We start from the raw sequence: 16,290 nt of genomic DNA, 5'->3' as shown, positions 1-16,290 counted from the left end.
TGTGGTGCAGAAGGTTTATTCTAGCCATCTGGATGTTTATTTTTTTCGTTGACTGGGCCCTAGGAGAGCGGCTGAGAGTATTTTTATTTTTTCAATCCACCCCCCCCCACCCCCTCTCTTTCCCGCCACCCCATTTACAAACTGTAAGAATGAAAAATAAAATTTGGAAGACTTGGAGGGAAGTGGTTATGAGCACATATTTGTTTCCCTCCTTGTTGAGTTCACTCCATCTGATTCTAATCAGGTTAGGGTACTTAGGCCAAAAGGGAGCTATTACAGCCTGCACCAGGGCCCATTTGAACTGAAAGGATGGAGTCGAGCGGTTTTTAGTTTCACAGACAAGAAAAACTGTGTATACAGATGAACATCTGTGAAATTTTAGCTTGCCAGCTAATATAACTTTTAATTTAACCGTCCACAGATGCAGAGTTGATTTTTTTTTTAAGTGAATTGTAAAAGTTGAGTACACAGCCCACAGATATCCTGTGCTGTTTTCATTTTTTTTTGCTTCAAAAGGTGCTTTTTCTGTGTACGTGCATCTCCTTTTCCTGAAGGACCAGACAATTACAGACCCTGTTTTAAATTGTAATTACAAGATAGCTGCTTGAATTCTTTGTAATTAAATAAGACAGCAAAAATAGAATGAGTTTTTTTGTTCAACTTTTGCAGAAATTTAGAATCATATTAAAATATAAACAGCTCCTAAACAGCATTGTGCTACTTTGGAATAATCCAGATGAACACTGTTCCCTGACCACAAAATAATGACACTTAAATATTGGAGTTAATTTTTTTTAATGGCATAATGTAACTTGGAATTTTCATTGTTAAATGAGTAGAAAATTATCGTATTACGGCAACAGTATGGGACTGCGCCCACTGCAGTAAACACGATGCTTGGTTCTCAGCTAGTGGTAAAACAAACTTATTTTTTTAAGTTACGTGAGTGTTATAACGGGATGCAGATACTGTAGGCTTTCAGTAAACACAGATCTCCCCTTTGTACATGAACTTGACAATCAGATTTTTGTGCATAATACAGCGGGCATTGTTCTGGCTCCGCAGCAACGTTGCGCCGGACTTGATAGTGTGCCAAACATCTTGCGGAGATTGTTTATGCCGTGTGCTGACCGCTGAAAGCACAGGGTAAAGTTTTTATTCACGAGAATTGCGCTTTTTAATTTTTTTTTAATTCCTTTTATTCTTATCTTCAAAATTCTTTCAAGATGTTTATTAGAAAATACTGCTGGGGAGCATTTTTGTTTTTTTATTTAGTGCTTTATTTGCGAAGTTGGACGAAACATCGCGCACCAGCAACAAGCAAAACAACTCATAAGGTTCTGTGGAGTCTCCGACTGATTTTGGCAACAGATAGCTCTAGGCAGAGAAGGTGGAAAAAAATCAGAATAATGAATAAACAAAGGAAAAACAAAAGGCTACACAGCAACCTAATTACGAGGCATCGCCGTTATTTAAATTAGAGAGCAAGGAATGCAATCACTATTGTTATGCATATTCATCCATTTAAAGTAATTTTGTGTTTTGGATTAAATTTTTCGTCATCTCTGGCTGTGGCCGTACCATAATTTTATATCGTTTAGTCCAGCTTTTTTTTTAATAGTTACCTTTTAAAAGAATATTTGAGGTAGTCTGATTTAATTGGAGTCATTTTGTTGGAAGCAAAATAAAACTGCATCCTAATTAGAATTACACACTAAAGTTTTTTCTTACCCCTTTTAATTTGAGAAGCAAATGTTGGCTGATTGAATTTCTTTTAAAACTACTGAATTAAAACCTCTATATAATTGTAAAAGTGCAAGGGTAAAAAAAAATGAGGAAATTAACAGGTACATTTGCTCAAATTAAACGTGACTGCTACAAGAACTGCAAATGGGAAAATAAATAGAGAACGCTGGTTGACAAAACAATTTAAATGTAGGATTGCAAAAGCCATTAAAGAACCAAACAATTTGTATAATACCTAGGAAACACTTGAGTTTTAGCAACTCTTTTTTTCAGTGATGCTTTTGTTTACAAACAGAACAGAGAAAATAAGAACCTGTATTTGTTTTTCTTTAAATTGACATTGCATTTCCTATATAGTTTTAAATTGTTGACATATTTTAAATGTGCAGTATTTTGCTTCCTCGCTATGAATTTAATTTTCTGATGGGAGGGGGTGGTGGGGTTTATGCTGAGGTAAATTCAGCATTGCAGAAGACGATAGTTATCTTTGACAGCAAGGTGCCAAAATATGCTACAAAATACAGCATAATTTAAATAAAATGGTTATTCTCCCCTCCAAAAAACAGGAACAGAAGGTTTGTTGGTCATGTGTTCACTTTTTTTTGCATGACTTCCAGCGCATGTAAATTATGCTTATTTAAATATTTTTTTGTAATGAGACCAATTTATTGACTGCAGTGATTTTTTTCTAAAAAATAAATCTCAAGTGTGAATAATTTTTTTTTTTTTGCTGACTGAATAGGTCAAAATATAAAAGGACCCCCGAAATAAAAGCAGGAAAATGTCAAAAAATTTAAAAACAATATTTACTAACCTTGTACATGCAGACAACTTTGGCATTTGGACTGAAATGCATTCTAGTTGGAGGGTGGGAAGGAAGAAGTCTAATGTTGACGTCATAAATCATATTTTCAGTGCTGAACTCAAATGTCTGAATGTTTAAGAATGATTCGAAGTGATTGTAGCAAAAGGTCCAGATTTCAGAAGTGATTTTGTTTCTGAAGCCAGATTTTAATGTTGGGCATTTCTATTCGGCAAATGGTTCTGGAGCCCAGGCATATGGGTTTCTCCGCTTCACAAATGGCTGTAGCAATCCTGCTTATTCTTACTTTAATGTTCTGTGTGTGAGTTATGTCCATTTTGTGAGCTGATTAATCAGGATTGACCAAATTAACGCACATGAAGTGATAATATTAAATCATTATTTGCTATCATGAGCCAAGACCCCAAATTGTAAAATTGTTCGGTAGGAAAGAATATTATGGGTAGATCTAGTCAATACGTAACAGTATTATCGCCATATGTGGTCAGTTTGAGAAACTATTGTACTAGTTCTGACAAAGTTTAATTAATTTATGCTGTTTCTGATTGCTTAAAGAGGGTGTACAGTAAGATGAGTATTTTAATTTGGAAATATTGTTATATGCATTTTTGTCCAGAGGGGAATCACGTTCGCACTTTATAAAAAATGCATTAATAAATTCTTGAATTATTTTTATTTATTTTTGTTGTATTTTGATTTTCGTCGTGATTTTACAGAATGGAATCAGAGGTTTATTATTTATGTAAGAATTTGATAGCCTGCAAGGTGCAAATATATGGCCTTACTTAAATATGGTAATTTATCAAATTAACTTGAGAGTGGGGACAAGGGTGTAAAAGGAAACTCTGAAATGGGCTTGAGGTTTTTGCTGAAGTAACCGGTAAGATTACCTATGTTACCAACAGAGCCATTTTCTGTTTCCTTCACCCATTTCAGTCAGTATTTGGTATCCGTGCATCGCTCCAGTGTATAAAGTGTTGAATTTGCACAGATTCAGTCATGCTGTAATCAGAAACTGATACATGCAGTTTGCAATGTAAGAACATGTGTCATTGTTACCTGGGGTTTTAAGCCTTTATGTGAGTATCAAATTTCAAAATGTATCCTACTCAAGTGTTTTGGTGTGACTGCTATTATTGTTGCAGTATATGACTTGACATCCTTATACCAGTTCAGAGATTAATGTATCTCATCATTGCTGTAGTTACAAAATCAAAACCCGCATCTATCATTGCATTAAAGTATAACTTTTAAACTACATTTGAACATCCAGTTGCCATTTTTACATTTTTTTATGTATAAAATATTGCAGGTGTAACATTTTGGAAAATAGGTTACTCATTTTGTTTAGAATTTAAATTGAGCTCGAGTTATCCCTCAAACTTCAAAGGTATTTTTTAAATGTAAATTTTGCTCATCTACACAAAGAAAACTACAAGTTATTTGTGTGTGGATATACGAATATGTGGCTGTACATCTTAGACAATATTATTTAAAAGAATGTTAGTAACTTGGATCATGTTATTACATGTAACAGGAGTCATAACCTTTTGAATTGGACGTCATACTATTTAATGTCCTAAAAAGAAAGTTGTAGAATTACTATGTGCATATTTCAAAAATACCTTTCTGGACATTTCAGGAAAATATATAAAATGGGTGAACTCTAGAATAAGTATAAATATTATTTATCTTTCCTTCCCCCTATATACACACACGCACACGCACACAAACAGTGCTCTAAGACAGACTGTGAAATGATGTAAACAATGAATTAAATTCACATTTTACCTCACATCTTCAAGCAATGCTTAGTTTTCAAATCTCTCAAAGCATTACTCATAAAGTGGACTATCCTGAAATCAATATTATGACAGTAGCATCACAAAAGAAATCCATATCTTTAAAGTCTTCCAATGCATGACTGTTAGTGCACTTAGTAGAAATAATTTTTATATATAAATTATATGTGTGTGTATCCAGCACTTCTGAACTATGTAATGATTGATGAGTAAGAAAACTTAAGACTTGTCACCAAACATTTTAATTTATTTCTACGTACAAATTTTTTCTCCAATTTGTTTCTCTGTCACCCTGAACCAGATCCGATAAGTGCAAACACAAAATCAATCTCTTGGCAGCAAGCCACTAAAAATAGCCAAAAAGTTTCCCCCTAGTTGTTTGTTTAAAGTTTATCATATTGTCTCGGTGTTACCGAGAATGCAAACTTCTTTTGCTCTCTGTTAAAGCCAGTTTTATTGTTTTAATGATAGATCAGTACATGAAAATGTCCTATACCCAGAAGAAATGAAAACTAATGAAGACTAAATCTGAGCTGATGTGGCATAAGCAGCACTCTGGGGATGGATGGGGGTGGGGGGAGGGGTGGAGCAGAATCAGGGACCAGTCAGACTCCAGTTATTCAACAAAAGCTCCTTCTGCAAGTCTCTTATTTTTCCACAACATGATCATGATTATGTCAACTGTATTTTGCCAACGCAAATCTCGTTGCAGTGCAGTGAATTGTAAAACTCAAAAGCATTATTAAGTAATATTCTTGTCAAGTTCTAAGTACTTAACGGAGAATCATCTTAAGTACAGTATCTATAAGATAGTAAGGTAGTATCACACTGCAAAACAAACAAAAAAGAAACCGATAACATGCTGGCTCCTGTCATGATGTGACATGTGTTTTAGTCATGGTGCTTGTATCATGTTTGTGTTCAATGAGAACAGCTAATGTCTCTTAAGATGTTAAAGCATTAACAATATACCCCCCACTTGTGTATAATGGTTGCAGACAAACTACAACAAAAATGAGTAGATTTTCAAAGTAACTGAACCATCTTGTTCCTTTTTCTGGCTCTAAATAAGCCGTCCTACGCATTCTTCCTCCTCCTGCATTCTCACTATGTTGAAATTTTGACTGAATTTTTCCTGGTAGCTCAAAGCTGTGGGACTCTTTACCTCCCTCGGTCTTCCCATCCTCCTTCAATCTGTAGTCTTTCAAAACTCAAACTGGACCTCATCTAATCACTACTATTTAGTTTTTATTTCATCCACTGTTCTACTCTTTCCAACATTGGTGGTGTCCTACATTACTTGTCATGGGTTCAACAAATTAAATAAAAACAAATAAATCTTTTTGACCCCAGTCACAATAAAGACATAAGAACATAGGGCCCGAACTTGGTCGAAGCCAAGGCCCACCCAAGTGCCGCCCGATGGCTGCCAAGAAACCGGCCGGTACTTTGCCAGGATGATACCTCTGAAAGAGATGGCAGTACTGTACCACCCGGCAGCAAAATAACAGCTTACACCGTCAATCTGGGCGGCAGCGGGTGGGAGCTCCCAATCTCGGCGGCAAATGCGATCAGCGCCAAAGTGCCGCCGAGGATTGAGTCGGGTCCAGAGAGTGGGGGGGAAATCTTTTTAAAAAATACACTGGAACACCTTCAGGGGACCCCATATGGATGAATCGCTGGAAAAAAACATTTAAAGATGTTCACTAACCTTTTTTTTGCAGGTCTTCTTACTTACCATCGGGGTTAGACCTGCCTCCACGCAGTGGTCCTTCCCCGTGCTGCCGCCGACTCCTGCCCGTACCAATATAGTAGCTCGGCGGGCGGGAGGTCACTTACGCGACTTGGCCGCCAGCGGCCGTCAGTGAGCGATTCCCAGCGGTACTCCTCTCCTGCCGGCAGCAGCCCTGGAGGAATCTGTCACTGAGGGGAGAGCGCCGAAAAAATTCGGCGGCAGTGGACGGTAAGGCCACCAATTTCGGGCCCATAAGAACATAATAAATAGGAGCAGGAGTAGGCCACCTGGCCCCTCGAGCCTGCTCTGCCATTTAATAAGATCGTGGCTGATCTGATCATGGACTCAGCTCCAATTCCCTGCCCGCTCCCCATAACCCTTTATTCCCTTATCGCTCAAAAATCTGTCTATCTCTGCCTTAAATATATTCAATAACCCAGCCTACTCAGCTCTCTGGGGCAGAGCATTCCATAGATTTACAACCCTCTGAGAGAAGAAATTCCTCCTCATCTCAATTTTAAATGGGTGGCCCCTTATTCTGCGACTATGACAATGGAACAATTCAAAGGCCTATCTCCATTTTAGTTTATTCCTGCTCAGATTTTATAAAATCAAATCTCAAGATTTAAATTAATTGAAGGCTAAAATAAGAAGTTCCAATTTCCAGAACTTATGAACTTTCCAAATAAAAGATGTTTTCTTTTTCATATTTTACCATTTATATAAGAATAGTTGATTGCAACTTTAAGGACATGGTGTGATGCGTCAGCGCACAGAGTGCTTGGGATCTTTTTCTACTAGGCTATCCATTAGGTTAGGTCATTGTGCTAGCTGTAACCTAAGCATGTGGAAGTCTTCAGGTATGGTATGGTTCAGAAAACTGTGGATTCAAGCCTCCAGGACTTGAGCACATAATCTAGGCTGGCAATTCAGTGCAGTGCTGAGGGTGTGTTGCATTGTCGAAGGTATGTCCTTCAGATGACATATTAAAACAAGGCCCCTTCTTTCTGTTAGAGATTGTTCAAGTAGACCAGTAATCCAGTGTCAAACATTCTTGTTTTTATTTTGAAGTACTATGGCCATTAGACCTTTGACCTTCCTTCTGTGTTCTAAATATGCCACCATACATACTCTTTCTCCTCCTACTCTACATGAGGCTCCAGACTTTTAAAATACAAACCTGGTGTCAACTAATCGGTACCTAGGGGTTGCACCCCTTCTCCCTGCCCACTCCCTTCCACGCCCATTTCTTAACCTTGATGGTGTCCTGAACTTAGCCTTTCACCAATGATCAACTTTTAAAAATTAATATTTACCAGCTTCTCCTGTACTGAAATACCTCAGCAATAACCAAGATATTGAAGGCTCTTAGCTCAGTTCATCTGCCCCAGCTCAACTGCAGAAACTCTCATTCATGTCTTTGTCATCTCCAGACTCGACTATTCCAATGCTCTCCAGGCTGGCCTCCCATCCTCCGCCCTCCAGAAAACCAGCTCATCCAAAATTCTTGCTGAACATAAGAACATAAGAACATAAGAATTAGGAACAGGAGTAGCCCCTCGAGCCTGCTCCGCCATTCAAAAAGATCATGGCTGATCTGGCCGTGGACTCAGCTCCACTTACCCGCCTGCTCCCCATACCCCATATAAAGATAACTCCCCTGCACTTCTTCGAAATAGTGCCATGGGATTTTTTACGTCCACCTGAGAGGCAGACAGGGGCCTTGATTTATCGTCTCATCCAAAAGACAGCACCACACTCGCTCAATACTGCATTGGAGTGTCAGCCTAGATTTATGTCTGGAGTGGGACTTGAACCCACAACCATCTGACTCAGAGACAAGTGTGCTACCCACTGAGCCACAGCTGACACTGCTGCCCATACTCTCACCCATACCAAGTCTCACCCATCATCCCTGTGTTCATTGATCTAGATTGGCTCCTGGTCCCTCAACAACTCAAATATAAAGTGTTCAAATCCCTTCATGGTCTCACCTCTCCCTATCTATGGGCCCAAAATTGCCCAGGAGTTGCTCTTTTTTTTTGGAGCAACTTGATTTTTCTGGAGCATCTTAAAAATGCCCATTTTGCACATTCAATTTGCGGCAGTGTAAGTGAGTTAGTTAGGATTTTTTTAGTTTAGTTTAGTTTTTTTCAAAAGGGGGCGTTACCAGCCACCTACGCCAGTTTTGGCCATTTAAGCCACTTTGGACAGCTAATTGTTGCTCCAAACTAACTTAGGCCTTGTGGAGAGTTAAGAAATCAGCGCAGGTAGGTACATTCTAAAGCACCAAGACTTACAAAGCGCTAAACGAAGCACAAAAATAAGCATTCAATAACAAATAAAAAATAGGAGGAAGTGGAGAGGTCCCGCACCTAAAGCACCAAGACTTACAAAGCACTAAATAAAGCACAAAAAGTAATAAGCAATCAAAAACAAATAAAAAATAGAAGTTCTACCTTCATCTGACCACTCGGCCAGGGTTAGGGTCGGCAACTGCGAGCATCGGGTCCCTCTCACAGGCTGCAGGACGCGCTGGGGGCGAGGAGCTACTGCGCATGCACATACATTCTAACGCCCATTTGCAGGCGTCCCGGTACTATTTTCAGCGCCGGGACGCTGGCTCCGCCCCCAATCCACTGGCCATGCTACGCCACCACCGAGGAGAGGTCGGATAGGGGCCAAAGTCGGGAGGAAGATTTTCAGCGCGCTTGGAGGCTGACAAAAGCGGTGCACCTCAGGTGAGTGCACCAAAAATCAGCAGGGGCCAATTTTGAGCCTTATGTAACTGCCTCCAGCCCAACAACCCTCTGAGAACTCTGCATTCCGCCAACTTTTGTTGCATCCACATCTCCCTTCGCCTCACCATTGCTGGCAAGACCTTAGCCGTCTAGGCTCTGAGCTCTGGAATTCCTGCCCTAAACCACCTCTCCACTTCTCTGTCCTCCTTTAAGACTCTCCTTAAAACTTACCTTTTTGACCAAGCTTTTGGTCACCCCTTCGTCATAACTCCTTCTTTGGCTCAGTGTCCATTTTTTGTCTGATTACCCTTCTGTGAAGCGCCTTGGGTCATTTCTGTACATTAGAAGTACTATATAAGTGCAAGTTGTTGTTGACTAGATTCATAGACGTCAGTAAGATAAAGATGGCCAGCAGTGGTGAAATAGAACCCCAGTGTGAAACTGTGTCTTAAGGAGAAGGTGCAAGAAAATAAGGAGACAATAAAGATCAGTAATTGGGAGTTTGCTCTATGAGTGGCACTTGTGGTTATGACGTAATCTAAACCCCACATTAGTGCTTATCGCCAGGTCGCAGACCTCCCTCCATTATAAGAAGAATAATATATGGTTGAGCGGAGGACGGAATCACAAGTCTAACACAAGTTTAGGATTCTAAATCAAAGTATGGCACAGTCACTGAAACTTTGAGATAGACGTTTGGTTTTAGACTTTCCCACCCATCCATTATTGTTTAAAATTGAAATTTATGTCATCAGTATCACCAACAATTTTACTGGTTCCACTGAAAGAAAGTACTTGAATTGGATTGACCTCAGGACATACCAAAGCACTTCACAGCCAATTAATTACATTGATATGTGGCTATACAGCAGCCAATTTGCACACAAGGTCCCACAAATAGCAATGAAATAAATGTTCAATTTTCTCAACTGTTTTTAGTCGTGTTGGTTGAGGGTTAAATGTTGGCTGGGACAATTGGAGAACTACTCTGCTTTTTCTCAAATAGTGCCATGGGATCTTTTACGTCCACCTGAGAGGGCAGACAGGACCTCGATTTATGTTATCTAAAAGACGGCACCTCCGACAGTGCATCATTAACTCAGTACTGCACTGGAGTGTCAGCTAAGATTGTACACTGGAGTGGGGTTTGATACCATGTGCTTCTGACTCAGGCAAGAGTGCTACTACTGAGCCAAGGATAATACCATGTTACTATTCAGTACATTTATTCCACTTTGCTGCAGTCAGCCTGTGAAACAGCCATTTTGTGCAATGATATGATTTGGTGTTTGAGCGCTGCAATCAGTGCCATATCTTATCTCAGACTGCCTCTGAGCCACAATTTTAAAACATAAAAAATACACAAGAATAATGAAAGATAGACAAGTGGCAACTCTCTTTGCAGCAGTTCGGATGTGTGAATGTTCTGATGAACCAGTTCCCCTAATATGGTGATTGTTTCACACAAGTTCTTGAGGCTTGTTTCATTTGAACCACAAGCTGACTAGTCAGTTTTAAAAATGTTAATAGAATGGGGTTACTATTTTTAGCCAATTTGAAAAGACTCAGTAACAATAAGAAAGGAAGAAAAAAAAATTCTTCTTTATGTACCACCTTTCACGTGCTCAGGACGTCCCAAAACCAATGAAGTATTGTTGAACAGTAGTTACTGTTATGAAGTAGGAAACATGACAGCCAAAGCCCCACAAGCAGCAATGAGATAAAAAGACCAGATAATCTGCTTTAGCAGTATCGCTTGATGGATAAATGTTTGTCAGGACACCGGGAGAACTCCCCTGCTCTTCTTTGAATAGTGCCATGGGATCTGTATCGTCTGCTTGAGATTGCAGGCAGGGCCTTGGTTTAATGTCTCATCTGAAAGATGGCACCTCCAGCAGTGCAGCACTCTCAATACTGCACTGAAGTATCAGCCGAGATTGTGTACTTAAGGCTCTGAAGTGTGATTTGAACCCATGACCTTCTGACTCAGAGGCAAGTGGGCCACCATTGTACTAATACTGTAGAAATGTTATTTGCAATTTTGCAAAGTACATTTATTTTTCCTACGGCATTTATTTGGCTCAAGCAACAAAAAGTTGAAAAATATGAAATAATATGTTGATAGGGTTGGATAGCTTGTGCTGTTGAGAGCCTGTTGAGAGCAATTTTAGCCTTGTTTTATATTTCTAAAGACAAGTGGCAACGAGAAGATATGTGAAAAGGAGCTCTGTCTTTCTGTCCCTCCAAGTGGACTCTACCATGCTTTTTCTCCGCAGTGATGTCGCTGAGATTACAGAATCATTGTTGTGAGAATTTCTTCACCTGTGACAACACTAATCTGCTGCTAACAACAACATGCATTTATATAGCATCGTTAATGTAACAAAACCTCTCAAAGCACTTCACAGCGGCGATTATCAAACCACCACCACTGTGCTGCCTTTGTCTTCTCAAAGAAAAGAGCACCTTACACAATGTTAACTGAATTAAAGTATAATTAATAGGACAGTTCATCTTGAAACAAGCTTTCATGGTAGAAAAAAATATGTAGTATTGGAAAACCATCGTCAGAAACTCCTGTTTGCATTTAGTGTATTTCCTTTACAAGTAGCTACTAGAATAATTTTCACAACAGTGCAAAAAGTGGCAAGGAAATTCAGGTTATTATTTATTGCATTTATTGCCCATTCCTAATTGCCCTTGAGAAGGTGGTAGTGAGCCGTCTTCTTGAACTGCTGTAGTCCTTGTTAATGCTGATAATTTTTTATCATGTAATCACTGTTCATCACCTTTTACACTACTCGGAAGTATAAAAGAAAGTTTTGTCTCGGGGGATCCATCCTTTTACACCCTTCTAATTATCTTGTTAAAGAAAAATAAAGGCAAGCTTGTAAAATGTAATTCTGTGCTTCTGTTCTTGATGTTACAACCTAAATAAATGTGTGGATTCAGTAATACAGGTGCAAATCAAATCATTAACAACTTTTTAGGGGGGAGAATATTAAAAAAAAATTTGAATATTGTGTAAAATGGCAATTGTTTCCCACAGTTAAAAGTCCTTCAGTATTTCGAGACCATCAATGCAAAAAAGAGGCACAACCTTAATACCACCTGAGCCGTAAAGCAGCAAATGGAAGGTTTTCCTGTTGATTTGCTTTCCATTTCTAGCTCTAGGTGCATAGTCTGCAACTCCTCAGACTTCTCGTTATATGTGTACTTTTGACAGAAATGTGAGATAACATGAACACCCTGCTGGGTGAAAACATTAGTTTTGCACTATTCTTCCTGACAAATGATCAAGCTTTGGCTGTCACATCATATCAGTGGCATGTGATATAATTATGTGCGTATCCATTAATTGATGGAAATTTACTAGCTTTTACTAAACATTGTTTTCTTGCCAGGCGCTTTCCATTGCAATTGCACTTGTATTTATTTCAAAACTACACTAAGATTGTGAGTAACACAACTCCAGTCCTTTGATGAAAAGAGAACACTTTGTATGCCGTGTAGCACTATGACATTGAGTATGAAGCTGTGAATGGCCCTTCATTGTTGGATTGTTGTTTTATTTTTTTTTCACCTCTTTTATTGTGGCAACTTTTGACTGAAACTCGTGCTTTTTTAAAACTGTGAGTTCATGCCAGAGAGTGAGACAAGTTTGTTGTGTGTTCTGCAGCCTCGAGTTTTATCATGTCATCGATCTTATTTCAGTTGGGATGGGAACTTCAACAGAATGTTGTATACTATCTCAAGAGAATATCTTGGTGATATGTCTTGTGTTTAGCAACAAGTAAATTATAGCAGTAGCGATGTACGCGTTTCCCTCCGGTTTTCAATTTTACAGTTACCAAAGTACAGAGCTCTGTGAATGGCCTTTACCATAAATGGTTATTTTCATGGTTGCATTGTTTGTGCTAGGTCAGTTGACTGACTTTTGTTTTGGCTTCAATGATGTGATTTTATCATATACCAACATGGTTTTTTTTTAACCCACCTTTGAGGTCATTTTACAAAATTGAACAGAAAAGGTTATGGTTAGCGTTTAAGGATCTTTTGTTTATTTCCATCTTAGCCAGTATCTTGAGAACTTTTGTTGTTGAGGTAAATGCTGGTAACATTACTGGGGAGTACTGGCATGGATGGGCTGCTGAGCCTGACACTGCCTCAACACGCACACAATTGACACCGAATCATCCCAGAGTTTGTCCAAATTTCTGCTAATGTTATTTCAGCTCCTGAACAGTCATCTTCAGTAAAACCGATGATGTCAAAAATTGACCAAAAACTAAACCATGTTGACATTAATCGTTTACAACTTTTTTCTCTCCCTTCTCCTGAAGGTGCCAACTTACATTGGGTATAGCTCCTCGGCTATCAGGCATTCTTCAACAGCGCACATTAGCAAGTGGTGCGAGGGGAGGCAGATATCCTGTCACTATCCCAACATGGTATATTTATTCACTCAACCAACAAGAAACATAAACTTTGAGTTTTAAAAGATATCCTGATGATAGGAGTATTCAAATGAAAATGTCACAGGGAGGAGAGGCTGCTAAGTGAAATATATTTAGTTATATCTGTATGTTCTCTAATCCCCTACAATATTTAGGCCAAAATGAATGAGATATGAGTGTGAGTGTGTGTGTTTATAAATGACTTGGTTACGGTACATACTCTCTAATATTATGTGTTTCAATGCATGCCGATGTGCCAGTCTGACATCTGAATCCTGTCCTAATGCAGCATTGGAGTATGAAGTTTTGGGTGCTCTACTGTTTTATCTAACCTGCTTTAAAATTTACAACTATTTAACAACTGAATGGACAGATACAAGATATAAGATTGAATCTGACTGGCCTTGTAATAATAATTAATGATTTGAAAACTAAACATCTTGAAATAAAAACAGAATGTGGTGGAAATGCGCAACAGATCAGTCAGCATCGGAAAGAGAAAGGCTATTTAGTGTTTTATCTGTGACCCTTCACAACTGCAGTTTTTAATTCATTGTCTCAGACTCATGTCAGTCTTATTGTGAGATTCGAGCCATCAGCAGTGAAGTCTGTTATTACAGGGTCCTGTCATAGTGCCACACACAATGCTTCAGTTACACCTGCCTCTTTTTTTGTCTGAATTATAGAAATGTGGTTTTTTTATTACATTATATGCCATTGATGAAATTTCATTGTAACTTGCTGCAAATTTGTTTTTTTTTCATGAGACTGTTATAATGACAACACAAAAGGAACACAATTACCACTTGCGACTCTCACTCAGAACCACATTGAGATGGTGGAGATTCCTAAGTGCAACAAGAAACACTGGAATACTCTCAGACCAGTAAAATGCTAACTATAAGATGGTGTATATTGATTGTATAAAATAACAAATACCTAGGAGAGAATTACAAGGATACCAACCTAAACTTTGGAATTCAGATGACTTGTAAATTGCTTGAGCTCTGTTCTTCATGGCTTATAACTTCATCTGAGTCCCTAGGTGATGTTAGACTGCCTTGTAACTTTCTCCCACGTGGCTACTATTCCATGTTGTAGGTTTTTTGAAGTGTACAAATCAGCCTCTTAGCAATAAAACGGGAACCATGTACTGTAAATCAGAGTCTAAATCATGTTTCCGTCTTAGTTGGGTTGTTTTCCACAAACCTCGTCAGTACGTTAATTGTTATAGTGACCTCTCGGGCTCAAACAGCTTTACCCCAGGGTGTCGAGAGAAAATACTACAACTGTCTGAATGCAAGTCTTAAAAAGAATTCTGCATGAATCCTAATGTGAATTCTTTAATGACTGGAAACATTACTAAGATTTTTACTGTGTTTAAAACTACTACGTTTTTGTTTGGTTGTCTTGTAATTAAAGAGTTTTTAATGAAAAGGGACCTGCTACAAGGCATTTAAATTTGGAAAATCTGATTCATCTGCTGTGGAGAAAAAGTAAATTAGTACTGAAAAAACAAGAGGAGAGATTCTATCCCCTGCCAATTTTCTTACTGGGTCTCCCAAGTGGGTGAATCATACGTGGGGTTACATTTCTGTGGACGCTGTCGGCCCTCTGGTCGCTGGCTTGTGTGGAGCCGTTCATGTGTGTATCCTGTTAATGAATGTCAATGGACTGTCTATTTGACAGGATATGTGAAGGGCATTAAAGTCAATCCTGATCCTGTTCTGACTTGATGCCCGTATTTGCAAACTTTCCACCAGGGATTATGGGATAACAGCCAGAGTAGGGCTGGCTTTCTTGCCCATTCCCAAAGGTTTGGGCATGGTAAGGCCAATTGTAGTTTAAATCATTTTTTTTAAATATTCGTTCATGGGATGTGGGTGTCAATGGCAGGCCAGCATTTATTGCCCATCCCTAATTGCCCCTGAGAAGGTGGCGGTGAGCCGTCTTCTTGTATCCCTACTCCAAAAACATTTTGCATTTATACTGATAGTACCTGTACCTTGAATGTGCTAATGAGCTTTACAATTGGGCATCGGACCAGAACAGGAGTTGAGAAAAGTGGCAGGTTAAGGTAGGGACCAAAAGTGCAGTGACCAAGAGGGATGTATTAAGGGACGGAAGCCTTTGAAAGTAGTGAAAGCTGTAAAAAGACAAAGGGATTTAGGAAGAGAGTTTCAGAGTAAGGAGAAGATGGTCCAAAGCTTGTCACTAATGATAGAGCAGAGAGAGGGGAGAACGTGATTGGAGTACAGACCAAAGTTCAAACAGGGGACCTTGCAGACCTATGTGGCTCCATTATAGGTAAGGCAATGCACTTACTGAGCCATTCGACAAACAGAGATTTAATTAGGGCTAAAGACTCTCGATAGGAATAGTTCTATTTAATGTCGTGGTTGTTGCTTTTAATTAGCACGAGTGCTGAAGTTCAGGTGGCGCATAAGTGTATTTATTTGTTTCTATATTCATTTTGTTTTAGTTGATAAAAGCTGTGAAGTAACTAAATGTTGCCAGTTTCATTGTGCAAGTCCTTGCAAAGTATTACCATTGGATTATAAATCACAAGCAATAAACTTTGAGTTTCATTTGGTGTGCAAGTTTTCCAAAACCGTTAAATTATATTTCGAAGGAGCCCTTCCACCTTTGTCAGAGCCAGAACTGTGTTCAGTTAATTTAATGTTTAAGTAATTTATGTAATTTTTTTTAACCACCCCATACATCTTAAAAGAGTTACGTTTTGAAGCTGTTAAATGCTGGGCTGGAGAAAAGGCCAAGAATAATAAAAGAAACACATGCAAGAAACAACAATAATGAGCCCATAGTGAACACTCTTACAGCTACGTATTTATGGAGTCGATGTTTAACTGAAGTAAACCCAAGCTATCACACACTGCCCAATTTGTCAGACAGTCTATTAACATGCTGTCTGGTACTTTTTGACTCCGAACAGCAAAACAGTGGACCAACTAAATCAAAAGCTGTT

At 38.9% G+C, this 16,290-nt stretch overlaps 1 protein-coding gene across 16 annotated transcripts in view; it reads left to right on the top strand.

Moving 5' to 3' along the window:
• Positions 1 to 16,290, top strand: part of LOC139238943 (transcription factor 4-like) — a 652,736-nt gene that overhangs the window by 505,045 nt on the left and 131,401 nt on the right. The window lies entirely within an intron of this gene.

This window comes from Pristiophorus japonicus, chromosome 2 (genome assembly GCF_044704955.1).
Source record: "Pristiophorus japonicus isolate sPriJap1 chromosome 2, sPriJap1.hap1, whole genome shotgun sequence".
Taxonomy (NCBI): Eukaryota; Metazoa; Chordata; class Chondrichthyes; family Pristiophoridae; genus Pristiophorus; species Pristiophorus japonicus.
Note: the sequence above shows the minus strand (reverse complement) of the source record. Positions and strands in the feature narration are given on the sequence as shown.